This window comes from Maniola jurtina, chromosome 22, assembly GCF_905333055.1.
Source record: "Maniola jurtina chromosome 22, ilManJurt1.1, whole genome shotgun sequence".
Taxonomy (NCBI): Eukaryota; Metazoa; Arthropoda; class Insecta; order Lepidoptera; family Nymphalidae; genus Maniola; species Maniola jurtina.
The window spans coordinates 11,571,137-11,590,116 of record NC_060050.1 but is presented as its reverse complement, the minus strand read 5'-3'; the positions used below and the strand labels follow the sequence as shown (position 1 = coordinate 11,590,116).

General features: G+C 33.0%; 1 long non-coding RNA gene and 1 pseudogene across 1 annotated transcript; both read right to left on the bottom strand.

The window, feature by feature from the left end:
* Positions 1 to 1,623: 1,623 nt before the first annotated feature.
* On the bottom strand, positions 1,624 to 3,298 carry LOC123876655 (annotated as a pseudogene).
* A 2,105-nt stretch (positions 3,299 to 5,403) lies between these two features.
* On the bottom strand, positions 5,404 to 8,504 carry LOC123876657. The gene is made up of 3 exons (XR_006798389.1): positions 7,398 to 8,504; positions 6,935 to 7,102; positions 5,404 to 6,231 (listed from the first exon to the last, which is right to left on the bottom strand). It is a non-coding gene; the product is annotated as an uncharacterized LOC123876657 (long non-coding RNA).
* Positions 8,505 to 18,980: the final 10,476 nt, after the last annotated feature.

The window sequence follows — 18,980 nt, the reverse complement described above, 5'->3', positions numbered from 1 at the left end:
CTAATGGTTACTTGGGAATTAGTTTATCTTTTAAAAGGTTTTTATTGATGTGGGTCTGTTTACAATCTATCCATTTGCGATGTCTGGTTTCTTGACTGTAAGTAAATTGTTACAGACGTATTATTATTAAAACTTGGAATCAATAACGACCTACTTACACTTTTACAAACGATTGCAGTTAAAATCATTCATCAAAACAAAATTAGGTACCGAGGTAGTTACCTGTACTGAAGTAATTGTTCAAATTGCTTGCCATTTTGTTCTAAACATAACCGAGCACGTTTTTGTAAATTTTCTTTTAATTTAATTAATGTGTCAGTGTCACTTTTAACAATTTCAAAAGCGTCTATAATTTGCTGTTTCAAGCATTTCCAAAGATCGCTGCTACTAGGCACTAGCAGCTCGAATTGATACAGTGGCCTTATTGATACCGGTCTTAGTCGGTTGCATTGGTGCACTGCACTCTATGCTGGTAGGCACTGACTCGAGTTGGTAGCCATATCCCTGGCCCTGGGGGCGGATCGCTGTGCCGCGGCCGTGGAGCTCGATGAATGCCCGGCTGTATCGTCGAGTCGATAACGCAACCGGCCGTGGAAGATTCGAGATGTTTCCACGCCGGCCGGTACGTAGGTATTAGGCTGTTTGTGACTCATCATCACAACATGTTTGCCTGTAATTGCCTTGTGATTTTAAGTTATTATAGTCATTGCTGTACAAATTATTTTTACAACTTTTACAATTTTTAAACACATTTGTCCTACCTTTTTCATATCCAGTTACATATTTCAAAATATCAAAGATTTTATCATCAGATTTTTCTTTGTATTCCAACTAAGATGTGGTCATTTATTACTTCATCGTATTCAATTTCAACAGGATCACTATTTATTTGGTTACCTTAGTCCTAAAAAAGATTTTATTAACGAGTTTAACGACATATTTTGGCTGAATCTGCTTCCCAATTGGACCCTTTGGGAGTGGCTGGATAGATTACATTTATTATTAATCAGTACTGCAGCAAAGGCAATTTCGAAGCCAGCACACGTCGGATTGATATTTCGTACGCCGTGGCTTTGAATAGAGCCGGCGATGAGTTGATCACGATGATGACGAAGTAATAAATAAAAATATATAATAATAAAAAATATAAAAAAGAAATAAAAATAAGTTGTGATAAAATAGTATATCTCTCAAGATAAATCAATTTTGCATCAAAATCGGGCAAGTCTTGTTCTTGCATTTTAGTAAAAAGAAATCCACGTGTTACGGTCCGGTCCCCGAAGTGCCGTCTGATTCTGGAAGCAAATAAAAACCGTTTTAAACCGAAAAAAAGAAATTTGTGAAATACGGCGATTTTCATAGACAATATTTTGAGTTTCAATATTAGTTTCAATATTTTGATTTTGTAATAAATATATTATCTTCAAGGACATTTGAATAATGCGAATGTGCGAGTGAGTCCAGTGGCGTGGCACCCGGTGCGGAAGTTGGTGGTGTCACCCCATCGAAAGTAAAAAGCAATGATAAAGGGCATGGTTCATTTATTATTTATAATATTGAAGAAAACCGCATGCGTCGGCTGGTGGAGGCCCACCTCGTCCTCCATTATCTGCAACGAGTGAATGCGTCGCTGGAATTCTCACAATCATCGTCTTCTTTTGGAATTGGTTGAGGTGTATTTCTTTTAACAGAGTTGCATTAAACGTAGACAAGGCTTCCTTCATAACTTTTTCTGCTTCAAAGAGTTCGGTGGGGTGTTTTCGCCGACGAATTGTTGATACTGCTTTGATGATCAGCTTGCGGATTTTGATTACTCTGAATTTCTTCAAGTTCTTCATTTCCTCCGCTACCAGTAGACTGCTCCTCCTAAAATAGAAATAAATTAAAATGATTATTTTTATTGTTGCAGTTACCATCGTGCCCCGAAGAATGGCTACAAATCGAAAAAGATTTTGCATTGAAATTCCCGCGTGCTGTTGGATCAATCGACGGAAAACATATTGTCTTAGAATGTCCCATAAATTCCGGATCAGAATATTATAACTATAAAAGAACATTCAGTATAGTTTTGATGGCGTTGGTTGCTAGTCAGTATAATTTTATTTTCGCAGACATTGTTTTATGTTTTATGGTCAAAAATGCAGACAAATAATTTAAATTTACCACAACCACATCCGCTGCCTGGTTCAAACATCGACGTGCCGTACATTTTTTTGGGAGACGGCGCTTTTGCCCTTTCGGAAAACATTATGACAACCTATTCGGGAAATCACAACTTGGGATCCCAAAACGAAAGTTTAATCAGATTTTGTCTGGAGCACGAGTAGTAGTTGAAAATACTTTCGGCATTTTGGTAACAAAATTAAGAATTTTCAAGAAACCAATAAATTTACAACCTGAAAAAGCCGCCTTGATAACGTTGACATGCATACTCTTACATAATTTCTTGAGACGAAGCACTACATCATCACACATCTATACACCTTCCGGAACTATAGATACTTATGACAACAATAATTTATTAATAGAGCCCGGCTCTTGGAGAGGAGAAGTGGAGAGCACCTGTGCTATTCGAAATTCGCGACATATTCCACGCCGAGCGGCTCATCACGCAACAGAAATAAGAGACGAATTCGCTAAATATTTCAGTAGATAGGTTATGTACTGGTTGTCAACAGACATAAGTTGATTGTGTAATAAAGGAAAACTTGCTGTATCGTCGAATAAGGCGCTTTCGTACTTTCCTATATGTAATAATAATTATAATTAATAAAAGTTGCTGCTTACCGTATTTATTGTCTTCTTACATTTCGTAGTATCCCCAAAAAAAGAGTCTATTATTTCGTATGCAAACCAGATCGGCTTGTAAATATCGTCGACACCTGCTCCAGAGTTTTCTGATTTCTTAACTTTATTTTTGTACCCTCTGTAGCTTGCAAATAACGAAGTTTTTTTGTTTTTTAAGACACAATGGGTACTCCCATCAATTCACTTAGACGACACCACGCATCATGGGTTTTTAGTTTATTTTTGTAGTCTTTTAAAGTATTCCATAGCACGGGTTCCGCTTGGAAATATTCTAATTTCAACTCAAGTTTGTTTGTCCAAGTTACGCTCATATTGACGCTACGTGGTACACTATATTATACAACCGTTCAAGTCCGCGGCTCGCGCGCTACTGAGAAACATGCGAGTGTGGAGTCAAATACACGCGAGAACTTGAGAAGAATACGCGAATCGCTTCCACATTCACGTTTTTCGCATGTTTCTTGCGTTCTCGCGAGATTCTCTTGAGAATGTGGAGCGCCCTAAAGAGTCTGTGTTCGGGATTGAGTCTCAATTATTGGCGTCACTCAGAAAAGCAGGTATTATTTAAATATTTTTCGGATTATTGGAATGTCCTCTCAAAACCAACACAAAAAACACAAGTTCAATGTGTAAAGGTTATCCGAGAGTCTTAATCTAAACAAACTAATGCCAAAATAAATAATTTAATTAGAGCGTGATTGCTATCACAACATCTAATTATCCAGTTCACAATCCAAATACCGAAAATATGCGATATCGCTCCGAATCTCAGAAGGAGACTAAACTAAAACCTTCGAAACACCCGTATTTATGCAAGTTCAATCTTGTTGGCCTTCTAGCAACAGATTGTATGACATCGAATGAGCCAAATATCGATTTTATCAAACTATAAATTAATAATTTTATATTATTTTTGACAACTCAAATATTTTTTTAAAAAATAACCTTACACAATATGATGGAGATGTCTGCAGTGGCATAGTGGTTGAAGCACCTCCAATAGTGGTGAATTAAACTACTGATAACAGTTTGCCCATTGCTGTTATCTATAGAGTTAGGGACGTTACTCTCAACGTTCCAAATATCTATTTGGATTGCCAAATCTGGCTCAGGATCATTTCTGGTCTTACACATAATATGCAGCACAGCTGTGGCTACAACTATAGCTTCTATCCTGTTTTGTTTCAATCTCAGCTTCGAGCCAATGCATGGAAATCTTCGTTTCCATACCCCATATGAGCGCTCTACTGTATTTCTTGTCTTGATATGACTTTTATTATAATTTATTATAATTAAACACGTGTTATCAAATCACCTTGTATTACCGCGAGTTTAAGAATATTAAAGGAAATCAACACCAAATTAATATCTGCTCGACGTTATTAACTCAAATTGTATAAAATAATAATAAAATCCGAACGGTTGGAACAGATAGGCGGCGATTTGTCGCAACCACGGTGCGTCGACGGCCTCGTTCCGCACAAACATGGCCGCCCCGCCACCATAGACATCGACACTTCGCCAGAGCGGCCGTCAGTTGTCACTCGCGTTGACAACGACAGCCGCTCTCATTCCATGCGCCGTCATATAATAGGTCGAATACAAAAATAAGATTATGAACCAATAGACATAAAATAATATAATAACTTCTCGTCTAACACAATGGTGTTGCTATCATACGCTAAAACATAACAATACTACTTTGTATTTTGTCTATTTTTATTTATAGTTAGTTTATTTATAGTCATAGTTATAATATAGTTATATAGTTATAGTAATAATTAACTTAAAGAAAGTTAAGTTACTTACCTTCTTCGATTCCCGTGTATAAGAAATTCTTAGATTGTCTATCTTCTTTTTAGCAGACGCGGCGTTGGCCGTAGGGTCAATATCTTTTAATTTTGTGGCTAAAATATCCCACGCATTTTTTTTCTGAGTCGAGTCTTTGTACGATTCGCATGTTAAGTCCCAAAGGCAGGGCAAGTCTCTATATAGCTCGAGAAGTTCTGTAACTACTTCTCGTTCTTTTTCTTCTCGTGCCATTTTTCTTCTCGTGCCAGAACGTCGTCGTCGCGTACGTCTGGCTGCGCTCGCCGCTGCTACGTGACTGTCGTACGCGAGGTTTTAAACAAGCGGCTAGACGGTTTCAAACAAGTTTCAAACCAACGCTTCTACCAGCGGTTTCAAACGCAAGCCTTGCTGCCAAGGGTGTTTAAAGGTCAAACGAAATTTGGCATAAAACAACTATCTACACTGTTTCAAACCTCTGTTTCAAACCGCCGCGCCGTTTGAAACCGTGTAGCACATGCTTTACGCTACAGACCGCCGACCGAACAATGGGAAGAGAGGCCAGTCCAGGTTGTGCGCTATCGTTTCACATCGATATTCAACATAGATATTATTTTGATTTTTTGTATTTTATTATTTTGTAATTTCTTTTTCTTTTGTGAAATTTAACTTAATTTTTTAAAAAGACTTGTCCGCCGCTATACCATAACTTGTGTCACAAATAAATTTTTCACCCCCAATAGGTAGGTGAAAAATTAAAAAATATTTAAAAATCGTTATATATAGTTAGGTTAGGTTATGAATGATAATGTAAATTAAGTTAATAAATAAAAATAAAAAAAATGAATTCTTACTTCCAGTTGACAAAATAGAAAAGGAAAATGGATACAAGAAAACCTTCGGGCGCCAGCCAGCTGGGATATAAATATGCTCGGATAGTCTCGCAGAGGCCTGAACTTTTAATCACAAGCCAGGGATTTGGTCTACCTAGCCGTGCTCTCTATTCGAGCCGACAATCGTAACAAAGATTGGTGAATAAAAATCAAAGAAATATATTTAGAATTTAAAATAAATTTATTAAATTTCCAAAATTTTATAAGAGGTTTTATTTACAAAAGGAAAAAAAATACGAAAATTTATAATAACGTCTCTTTGTTCTATGTTTTATCTTAATTTTATATATATAGGATACTCATTACAAAGATTTAAAATAAAACAAACTTAGGGTAACCTGAGCCACATGGCCACACACGAGGTTATGAAAATAAATTAAGAAAATTATTAAGTCAATTGTTAATTAGTTTAATCTAGGTTTAAGTACTATAGAACTGACATGTACAAATTGTATACAAGTTCATTAAAATAAATAAAGATTTAAAAAAAAAAATCACAAAATTGTTAAAATTTACGATCAGCTAGGCACATGACGAATATATAACTAATTTCGCAGGCCGAAAACAGCATTCCATCGCACAATTCTTGGGATGGGATCCGATATAACTCCTAACACGTGATCCTCATTCACGATCCATAATGATATTTTTAAAGAAAATCCGCATGATAAATTATTAAATGTTGCGTTAAAAGATGAAAACGGTGGATAACGAACGGTGAATAACGATCGGTGGATAACGGCTGCAACAAGAAAATGTTGGGTTAAAAATTTTATTCATTTTCTTGTTGGAAAATGTATTGTCTTAATGGGGAGATTGGTCAGGAAAATAAACACTTACCGCTAAAAAGCGCCATGTCCTACCTGTCTATAGCCCTTAGGCCCATTATAATATAATATTTCCTTTAACTTTAAAATAAAAGTCACATTTTTGGAAAAAAAAATTCACGAGCAAATGTTACGCGTGAATCTCAGGAAGAAAAAGTGGAAGCTTGCAAGATGGCCTCCGAAAAGTGCCAACTTCGTTCGGGAAAAACGAGCTGTCAAAATGTTACCCGTTTCCTCAATACGAAAGAGGGTTTGACAGATGGTTAAATGACATTCCCGAACGTCACGCCTAAACGTCATTGTGAAGTTTGGTGCATGGACAACTGACATACGAAAAGGTAAACAATTAGATTTGAGGCTATGTTAACAATTTTCTATAAAAAAATGCAATCAAAATAAGGGATGTAAGGGGACCGCTCAGGTACACGTTACAGCTGTTAGTTAGGCAACTCTCCTAGTGATGTGGCTGACACCCGGGAGATGAATATTTATGTTCTAATCTAATTAAACCTTACTTTAGACTTTGAGAATTTGAGAGAATTTATTATTGCATATCATACTTCAAAGCTAATTAAGTAGGTACATAATTTTTCATAACATAATAATCAAAGCACTTACAATAGATACTTCTTAGGTTTACTGTCACATCCAATTTTATTTGCAAACTTTGGTACTCAGATTTCGTTTTGAACCACATTTGCTGTACTTAATTGTAAAAATCTGCTGACTGTCATAATTTGTACATGTTTCCGAATCTTTAATCAGATATGTAATTGGTTTTGGGTCCTGAAATAAAAAATAAAAGTACATAGTAATAAGCAAGACACACACACATTAAACACATTCATGAATTGTTATGTTATTCAAATTAATTAATTAATATGTATTGCCTGAGAGCATCGATGTATATGGATGGGCCCTTCGAAGATAAAAAAAAAAATGCGCTCAAAAAGTCAAGAGAAATAGCAAAAGTCTCTTGACTTTGTCAATGACGATGACGTAAGATTCAAGCGTATTTTTGCGGACGGAATTGTATGGGAAAGGCTAATCCATATATGCCTGAGAGTTTTAACCTACTAACCTGTATTGTAATTGCACATGTTTCGCTAGAATTGCCATGGTCAATGATGGACGTTGCAGTTATTATGCAAGTACTACCTGTACTTGTCATAATATCTTTGTATTCTGATGAACTTGGGATCTGTTGAAACAAAATAACTAAAAATCTTACAAAAATATATAGGTATATTGTCTGTAATATAATAAAACTGTAACTGGACGAATTCTGTATATTAAATATAATTTGAAAATTTTAATTGAAGGACGCTTTATTATCTAATGGACCTACCCGTGCGAAGCCAGGACAGGTCAACTTTCAATTTAATAAAAAACAAAAGTTAGCTTAAAAAAATCAAAGAGAAAAAACTCACAATTCCATCTGAATCATATACAGGGTGTCCCAAAACTTGACGATAAAATGGTACCGGCCGAGAGGCCAATTCATACCAGTTCTGGGAAAAATAAGAAAAAAATTCTATGTCATTTAGCTAAGTAGTAATAGACATTTATCAAAAAAGTTGAAAATTGACACCCTTGGTCGCATTTTTAAGTACTGTGATCACAAATTTCATAATTTGGCAGTGATTTTTTTAATGAAGTAATCTAGAATAACCGTGCTATAAATCGCAACTACAAATAAACATAATAAACATTGTTAATTTAGTAAAATGAATTAAGTTTCATTGAGTCATGGTTTACAAAAATTTTGTCAGTTAACTTTGACACTTCATTTTGGAAAAAAAAAGTACTATACTACACTTGGCAACTTATTTCAAAAGATGACCCATTTACTCAAGATTTCAAAATGGTGCAACACTTGCCACTTTTCTTTCCTTTAAAAATGTTATTTTTAATTTTTTTTGCAAATGGACCTCATTGCGAACAACTCAACTTTAGCAAATTTTTATAATTATTGACAAAATAGTCTGAAAAAAATATTTTTATTTCTATTATTATTAGCAAAGAGGTAAGTAAGAGAGTCAAACTAATCAAAATGAATCAATTAACTATCGTAAAACTTTAATTTAATTATTTCCTCCTTAAAACTAAAGTAAATGCTCAAATTGCTTTCCTTCGGCACGAATACAGGCTCTGCATCGCCTCAGAAAAGACCTTTTCACCAGTCGTGCAAATCTCCGTGCATTTATTTCTTCTGATGCTGCATCATTTTTCGGCGTAGTTCCGATAGATTTTGGATTGGTTTCGAATAAACTTTTTCTTTTATGCATCCCCAGTAAAAAAAATCCACTGGATTCAGATCGGGGGAGCGAGGAGGCCATAAAATTGAACCAAGGCGTCCGATCCATCTCCCGGGATATTCTTCATTTAAGTAATCTCGTACAGGCCGAGCATAATGAGCTGGACAACCATCTTGTTGAAACCACATTTCTCTGTAGATATTGAGTGGTACATCTTCTAACAAACTTGGCAAATCATTTTGGAGAAAATGCAAGTAGGTGGTGCCATTTAAATTTTGAGGCCGCTCAAACGGTCCAATTATTTGTTCATTTAAAATTCCGGTCCACATGTTTACTTTAAATTGGTACTGGGATCGATCTTCACGCATTAAATTCGGATTTTCTGTGTGCCATCCATGAAGGTTATGTAGGTTTAAATAACCATCTCTTTTAAATGTGGATTCATCGGTCCATAGAATTTTATTTAAAAAATCTGGATTTTCTCTAATTCTCCCTAATATTGTCCTGCAAAAAGTAATTCAGGGTTCGTAGTCCCGTGGTAGCAAACTTTGTACGCGTTGTACATGATATGGATGAAATTTGTAGCGCTTTAAAATTCTATGAGCACTACTTTTTGGTATTCCTGTCTCTTTTTCTATCGCACGTACCGACGTACTTGGGTCATTTTGAATTCCATTCAAAACTACGTCATCGTATTCTCTTCGAGGTCTCCCACCGGACATAAGAGCACTGGGCAATCGTCCTTCCGAGTATGACGTGTGCACATTTTGGAAAACGCGATAATCTGGGTGACGGTCCATATTCGGGTACCTCTCGCGATACAATCTGGCTGCGGCAGAGGCATTACCACGGCATTCACCGTAGATAAGATGCATATTTGCATATTCTTCCGCTGTGTACAGATATGGCATGTTATTTACGCACAATTTGCACAGCACAAAGTCCAGAAAAGCAGTCGTCAGAACGGGTGCAGTATCAAGTCCAAGGTAACACAAGTCAGTCGTCGTACGGATGCAATATCGAATCCAATTTAACACAAGCCAAAGTCGTTAGTACGAAAGTTATAAGAAATTTACGAGAAATGCGTACGTAGTAAACGAAGAAACGATGAGTACTAAATTCAATGAACGACCCATCAAACATCGGAGTAAAGGTCGAATATCAATCTGTCTCGCTCTAGAGAGAGCTCTGTGAGACAAACTGACAGCGTCACTATCTATCTCATTCTGTCTCTTTTATGTCCACTAAACACAATGGAGACATCTATCTTTTAAATTTCAATACAATAAAATGTATTAGGTATTATTTGTTTAAATGAGGTCGATTTGCAAAAAAATTAAAAATAACATTTTTAAAGGAAAGAAAAGTGGCAAGTGTTGCACCATTTTGAAATCTTGAGTAAATGGGCCATCTTTTGAAATAAGTTGCCAAGGGTAGTATAGTACTTTTTTTTCCCAAAATGAAGTGTCAAAGTTAACTGACAAAATTTTTGTAAACCATGACTCAAAGAAACTTAATTCATTTTACTAAATTAACAATGTTTATTATGTTTATTTGTAGTTGCGATTTATAGCACGGTTATTCTAGATTACTTCATTAAAAAAATCACTGCCAAATTATGAAATTTGTGATCACAGTACTTAAAAGTGCGACCAAGGGTGTCAATTTTCAACTTTTTTGATAAATGTCTATTACTACTTAGCTAAGTGACATAGAATTTTTTTCTTATTTTTCCCAGAACTGGTATGAATTGGCCTCTCAGTCGGTACCATTAGTAGTGTTGAATTGGGGATTCTGTATCAAAATTGGTGGGGATTTTGGATCACTCTCGCTACGCTCGCTCGCTTCGCTCGCCGTGATCCAAAATCGCCACCAATTTTGATACAGAATTCCCCAATTCTAAACTACTGTCCTCAACAACACATTAAATAAATGGAGTGTAGCTAAATCCAAGCAAAAATTAATCAACTATCCGTATTTTGAACAAACTATTCACATGGTTTAAGAACGAAATATTCATTCTATTTGCACGAGCAAATATTTTGATAAAACTAGATAGGTACTAAGAAACCTTGAATTTTGAAATTACTCTTCAAATGTAATATTTTTACAACATGAAAAACAACTATTTGGCTATAACAACCTACACCAAATATTGTGTTTTCAATACGAGTATAATCAGTAAATTAAATAAAAGAAGCAGGTATATGGAAATTAAACAAGCATATTTAATCATCTAAAACTTTATTATTCATACACCACTTTTTTAAACAAGTTACATTTTTCAGCGCACAGATGGTCGGATGATAAACACAACTATATATGTCAGAATGTGAATTATACAACTCATACAATGTTAATAAACGAGGACATCCTTTATCTTCTAAATTATGTACGTTAGGATTACTTAATATATCTTTTAACCATAACTGCTTTTCAAGGCCTTTACAATAAATATCATTATTTTTTAAAATATCTATTAGATGGTATTTATAGGTCTCGTAAGGCACGATTCCCTCGCTCCATAATATTTTTCTATTCTTTTCAATCCATTTAACTTGTTTCTTTTCTGTGTCTGTTAGCCATTCATAGGGATATGGCGGTTTTATTAACAAAACTTGAACTCGATCACTATACACTATAGCAATCTCTTTAGGCAGAAAGTAATTTTGATCATTTTTAAAACCTTGAACGTCCACAATAATTTTCATGATAGTTTTCGAACAATGTTACTCAGCGGCCTATACTCCACAAGACGATCGTTTATGATTAAACAGTAAGCGCTGGTATTGCTTGGAATTTCCTGAGACGTTTCTATTTCCAGACGAACATCAACTGGACCAGTTTTTAAATTTTCATTTTGTCTGGAACAATCTATGACAAATAAAGGCGCTATTTCTTTAAATGTATGAAGATCAAGCAGTGGATCAATAGGAAGGTTGTAAAACGACTGACGAAACTTGGTGTACATGTCGTATAATATACTGTATTTATTTTCCTCAAACTTGAGATTTAAAGCATCATACGGATAATAGTGGGAATTCAGGAATAATGTGACATTGGTTAATGTACAATGATCGAATATTGTGCTGTCTCTGTTTTTAACGTTTTTTCTATTAGTTTGCAAACCAAATATAACATATCGAGGTTTTTCTAATTGAGAAGCAGTCTTTAACGCCCATGAATGTTTGGTAGTTTTTGGCAATAATGGATATTCATACAAATCCCAATTTCTAAATGCTATTTGTACGGGATTATCTTTTTCTAATTTCCTTAAAAGTATTAATCTTTGCTGATCTGATACTTTAATATGTGGTACTCGCCATTGGATTCTCTGTATATCAATGTCTACAATATCATCGCTACCCATGACAACACTATTTATGTTAGTACTACCTCTGTTAAGTATGAGTTCATGTTTACAGTTTATTATTATTTTATTGTAATCTTCAGCAAAACCTAAAATCTTATTTAAGGGTATCAAAGCATTAAAATTTCCATTTTGATTTTTAAATCCGTCTATATTCCAACCCCAAGCAGCAGCCGCTTTACTGTCACCGCTATTCATTGAAATGAAAGATTTTATGGTTGTAGTTATTCCAGCATTTCTAATACGATCGATTTCAACACCATTCATTTCGTATCGGATATCTTGAAAAAGAAATGCAATTGCATTATTACTGAAGTCAACACTTTTCTTTTGAACTTTGCCAGCTTGATCTTTATGAGTCACCGAAACTTTTCCTTCAATGTAAATGGAACTGGCTGATGGTAACACGTAAATATCTTGCTGGTGAATAGGTATCCGAATTTCATCATTTTCATTGAAACTGTTATTGTATGGATTATATGTATGAACCTCATAACTCTCGATAGAGTTATCGAATTCAGGTAATTCGTTGATCTGAAGGAGGCTCATACTTTGAAGCCGAGGGCTTTAAGAAATTGTTTATTACTCTGATGAATTTTTTTATATACTCTAACACGTCTTCTTTGTTTTACACTTTCCTTGGTAATAACTTTCTTAATAGTTGGGTTATACTCTTTATAATAATTACTTTTGTTAAATACGATCATTTTGACTTTTTCAAATGAAGACACAAAACAATAGTTTCGCCCTTAAAATTTATATTATTGCCTTCCAAATCCAAAATTTTTATTGTTATTGATGAAATTATCTTTCTTTTGACCGGAAAATATATCACATTACTTGGAGATTCTATAAATCTATGACCTGGAGGAATGTTTGGCACAAACTCATAAATAATATGTGAAGGAGAACCGTTAGTGTACGAACTCTGTACAAGATCACATTCGATCCTTATGACAGACAGTGGTAGAATGTTAACGGATTCTGTAGATTCATGCCATTTATTTGCTTTTAGTTTTTCGTTAGAAAAACCTAGCATAGGTCCAATACTATTTTCTGAATTAAAGTTTATAGTTTCAGTACAGTACAAAGAGCATGTCATTGTATTGATGTTAGATTTTATTTGTAATTCACAATTTTCAACTCTTTCTTTTAGGTATTCATACAAATCTTGTAAATCGTAAGCACCTGGTTGAATAAGAATTCTTTTTTTCTCTTCTCCATATTCAAACACATTATTATTATAGTCTACATTTGGAATTGAATTAAATGCAGAAAAATATACTAAGCCACACTCATATTCGTCTTCCAAAATAAGAGGAGGGGCGTAAAATGATTCTAGAATAGATTTTTCACCCACGATCGTGAGTGTAATAGACATGATGGTTAAATGAGCTTACATATTTTTGTATCATCTATTTATTTTCAATTTTTATTCCAAAAATTAATAAGAAATTTGATACATAGATGGCCACAGTTATAAGAATTAGATCCTTGATAATTGTCATAATTATAATTAATATTCGCTCCCACATATTTTACAAATTCTTTAGGCGGTTTCAAATTACCATAACTATCAAAGTATTCAATGTAATTATTTATTTTTGCATAGGCTACCCAATGAGTTCCAGGATTTTGAGAGCTATCTAAGTTGATGATACCACACTCTTTTTTAAAAGGATATTTTGGAAGTTCATTTCTCATAAATACACCTCTGAAATAAGGAATATTTTTTGAAATTTTTAGAATATCCAAGTTACTTAGAGCACGATTAGGTAGCCGCCGAATCAGTTTTTTTCCTTTGCTGTGTATATTCCCAAACCATTACCATAGGGCTTTATAAATAATCCTTTTCCGATACACAATGTTTCCATCTTCTCGTTATGTCTCTTTAGTTCTTGAAATTTTTTTTTCATTAAATTAATAGCATTGACTGCTTTCACTATACTAGCAGTACCACCCGCTAAGCTGCCCGCGGCAGACAATCCTGCAAATATGGGGACTAGTGGCAAAACCCCACCTGTCTTTGGTATGGGTATTATACGCGGTACATTAACTGAAGATGTCGCTGCTAATTCCTTAGCAGCAGCAAGAGCTAATTCGATTGCAGCTTTTTTGCATTTAGGTTTCAATTTATGGATATGTTTTTTCGCGCGAGATACAATATCCTTAAAGCTTTTCTTAAAACCTTTTCCATTTTTAGTTTCTCCATTTTTAATAAAAGAGAACTCTGCTCAGTATCGTAGATAATAAGAGACTGAAAGTTGTTAACATAAAATGTGTTTATAAAAGATTTAGTTTATCTATCCAACTGTTTTCACTAGGCGGCAGACCTAACCATTTGACATATAATTTATTTCCTTTTGTTTTTAAAACCTTTTCAATAAGATATATATCAGGATGTTTTGTTTTTTGTAATTCTTCAGTATAGAATGATCCTAAAATAGGTCGCTGTCTTGCATCTTTTAGAAGGTAAGTAATTGGATGAGTGTTTTGAACTTGAGCTATATTAAAAATTTCAGTTGACCAGTTGGGAGTATATCCTTTGTCAAAAGTTCCTTTGTATTTGCTTATTCTTACATAATCTCCAATTTTGAATTTTGAACGTTTCTGCGATGGTGCTGATAATTGTAGTAGTCTGTATCTTTTTAGTATATTTTGTTTATTCTTTTCATTAACTTTATCTGGAGCTGTACCAATTGTTCTGTGAAATGTGGAGTTATATTTTTTCATGATGTGCTCGAGGGTTCCATCATTCCATTTGTAATTCCCTTGCAAGCTAAATTGCTTGTACATTTTAGTTTTCAACGTTCTTATAAATCTTTCTACTATTGACGCCTTTTTAGTGGAATAAGTGGAATAATGATTTATACCGTATTTTTGTAATAATTTTTTGAAACAACTATTATAAAATTCTGTTCCTAAATCAGTTTGTAGATTTTTGGGAACACGACCTTTTTCTAGTAACTTACTAAATGCTTCAGTCACAGTTTCTTTATTTTTAAGTTTAAGCGGATATGCCCATGCATACTTTGAAAAAGCATCGATGACTGTTAAAATATATTTATATTGTGAATTATCTTTTGAGAATGATTGCATATCAACTAAATCGGCCTGCCATACATCATCAATGTCTTTAAGTATAACATGTCTTCGAGGAAAATTTTTCCTAACATTTTTATGTATTTCATTTACTACACTATCTTTGCTCATTTTTTGAATTTACGACTTACACCTTCTATATTCCTTTTTAGACTATTTATTTCTGATTTTAACTGCAACAATGTTTCCTCTACTGTTTTTAATCGTATATAGAGCCCATCTAAGAATTTGTCAACATATAGTTTAGTAGCACAGTCGTTTGGGTCAATGGGTGTACCAACATGTTTGATGATTTTATGTTGAGCATCAAAGATATTTTCTAAGGCAGAGCTATCCATTTTCAGTTTCTTGTGTACATGATGACCAAACTTGTTGACATTCATGTTCAACAGTGTTTATAGAACTAAGCAAAAATGTAACCAGGTTTTATTTTTATATACTTATTTTATTATACCAGCTTCTTTAAGTTCTTCAATTATTGATATAATCTCATTGTCATGACTAGTGTTGCCAGCATCTTTTGAAGCAATTAAAATTTTCAATCTATCTACTAACTCATTCGGATCATCCCAGTATATGAAATCTGTATTTTTTTTCAAAGTTTTAAGAGTTGGCATAAAACCACCTTGTTTTTTTTCTTTTAATTCACTATCAGTAAAGAGAGGTTTCACAATTTTAGTATATTTTGTCCCTTTATCGCCTTTAATCTGATTCGTAGGGTTATAATCTCTCCTATGTGCACTAGTATTGCATAAAATATCTTTATATACTAATTTATCTTGATCAGATACAATCTTTACATCTGGTTTACTCTGAAATAATAATTCTGCCAAACCTGGGGTTACTTCATAGGATCTATTTCCTATTTTAGCCATCATATTTTTGCTATGAGCATCACCATCTGAAAATGTTACTTTTGTATTTCCAATCATTAAATTACTATTTTCATTACGTACACCAAAAGGTACATTCAAATTATAGATTTCATTGCTTTTTTCAGGCGTTGGAGATGGAGTATAGAATTCTTCGATTTCTTCAAAATTTTGGGTAGAAGTTATTGGTTTTGGTGTTACATAATTTTTATCATCATTTTCTATGTTTTTAATTTTATCAGAAGTTGAAGGTGAACATGTATCTGGTAAATCATGGTGACTATTGTTTTTATTTTCTTTTTTTTGCAATACTATGGATTCTAATGGATCCGTTATGGATTTAAAAAGTTTGCGCCTTTTTAGTTCTAAATCATCTTCTTCTTCACGCATTTGTTTTGCTTTCTTTTTGATGGTTTCAATTGATTTAATTAATTGTTTCTTTACAACGGCTTCCATTTTTAAATTAAATATGGGTAGGTATTCTTACCAGTGCTCTCATTTGACTGACTAAATTTGTGTCTCGTATGTGGTATATAATTGTAAAATTGTTAGTCGAATTTCACGAATATGTCAAATGTTTTTCTGTACCGACCGTTATTTAGTTCGCAATCTTTGTTGATTGATAAAAACATAAACGGATCTTTCCAAATACTTGCACACAATTGTTTAAAGACATGCCAGCTCATATCAGAATTAACATGTTCCTTATATATATGTTTTAAGTTTATATCATCTTGCTTGAAAATAATTAAAAAGTTAACATTGTCACGTATTAATTGCTTAGGAATTTTTGAATATGTTTGGGTCAAGTAAAAGCAATCAATTTGTTTGTGTCTGCCCATCGAAAAATAATTTCGAATATTAACTTGATTTTCACAAGTCACGTCGTCAAAAATGAAAATAGAATTTCTTAAGGCTTCAGTTGGCGAAATAACTTCTTCACTATTTTTGAACATAATAAATTTAACATCTGGAGTATTTTGAAAAACTTTTTGTAGGAAACAATATTTAGATTGAAAAGTGGACTTTGAGTAAATATAAACATTTTGGAATTTAAGTCCATTTTCGTGCAATAATAAGTTTATCATAATATTTGTTTTCCCACAGTTGGAGGGTCCGCAAATTATGCATCGAATTATGTTTGGTAGAAGTTTACTATGTCGGCTAAAGCATGGTGGTGGTGTTTCAACATCTATATAATTTATTTTTAATGATTCAGCCTGTTTTATCAACTTCATATTACTGATTGATGATAATTTTAAAAATGCAACTTATTAAATAACTTCATATTATTGCTAGTTGATTTAAATTTTAAGGTATTGCTTGTAGGTATCACATTCGTGTTTCACTTCGCACTTGTCTAGCGCACTATTATTTGTCGATGATTATATTAAAATGTAGGTATACATTTTAATTTAAACCTTGTGATAATAGTATGAAATTGAAATTCGTAAGAACTTAATATTAAACAGGTTCTAACATGTCGCTAGAGATTGCATAATGCGGACGAATGTCATACAAGTATATACAATTGTTTTGAAAACTTGACTCCATAGATTTGTTACTAAACAATTTTCATTCCCAGATCTTCTCACGCAAGGAACTCACTCGCTTCTGGTTAGTGAAAAAAATTACTTATATAATATTTTGACTGTATTCTTTTCTATTTTAGAATTTGTTTATTGATATTTTTATAAATGTTGTTTTATTGTTATATTTATAAAATTTTGTATTTTGTTACAGCATCATGTCGGACTTTTATTTCACGGATGACGAAAGAAACACAAGTATGAATAATCCATTTTATGGAGCTCAAGACTTGGATGCTATTTTAGAAAGAGAAGAAGAGAATAGATTGAAAGCTTTACGTGAGCAAAAAAATAATGAAACACTTGAAAATAACACCAGTTTGAAAACCATAAAAAAGAAAAATAAATTGTCTTTAAAAAAGAAGCTTCCAAAAATAGATCATGTGATTTCACCAGCTCCAGATTCATCTTTTGTTATACGGAAAAATAAAGCAAAGGGAAGCCACATTATAAAAATTGAAATACTTGAAATTGATAGTAAAGAACAGGAGAACAGTGCAAAGACTAATTTGAGTGTACAGTACATAGTGAGTGATAATTATGACAATATGATGGATGCTACAGAAGATTTAATTAATAGGATTATACAAAAGCTAAGTGTGCCTGAATAGTTAAATTTAATATTATTTTATTGTTATTTTGCGATTGTAAAAATAAAAAGCATAAATGAGTTCTAATTAAAGTATAAAGTATATTTTATATTTTCATATCATGCAAGTAAGTTGTAGTCCGAATATTTTCCATTAAGTAGTAAGTTTTTATAATACGTTAATCTTATGTTAAGTACTAAGTTTATGAAGTAATGTAAATAATTGGTTGAATTAATAAAGGGAATATAAAATATGTTGTGATTTTATTTGAAATAAAACACTGTGGTAAACTTAATCAAATTTATTAAATGCTAAATTACCATTAAAACTAATATTAAAATTAGACACATAAAAATTTGTAAAATACATAGGTACTTAGCATAATATTTTTACTAAAGAATCGTGCTGTAATGCCCCCAAGGCAAAGTTTTAAAATCATTTTCCATTATTTGCCTTTTATTATCATCACTATTTAATACTAATTTATTAATTTTCTGAGTAAAAACCTGATGATTTTTTGATCGTATGACAAACATATCATCTCTTATATTTTCATTGCAAAATAAGGCTTTCTTATATTTCTCAAAGTTTAATTTTTTTGTCACAGGCTTCGTGATACCCTTTGCTTTACTGATAGTTTTTTTCTCAGAAAGTAAACAATATAATTTTGCGCGTAAACCAACAAATTTAGAAATGATTTCTCCTCCCATTTCGTCTTTAAAATATCCAGGTATTTTCATATTAGCTTTCGGCATATTAAAAATATTATCATCTTCAAAATTGCTAGTATCAAAATAATGAATGTTATCTTTCATATCTTCATAAAAATCATCAGTTTTTACAAGATATAGTAAACTATCAGTATCCGTATAACATAACTGAA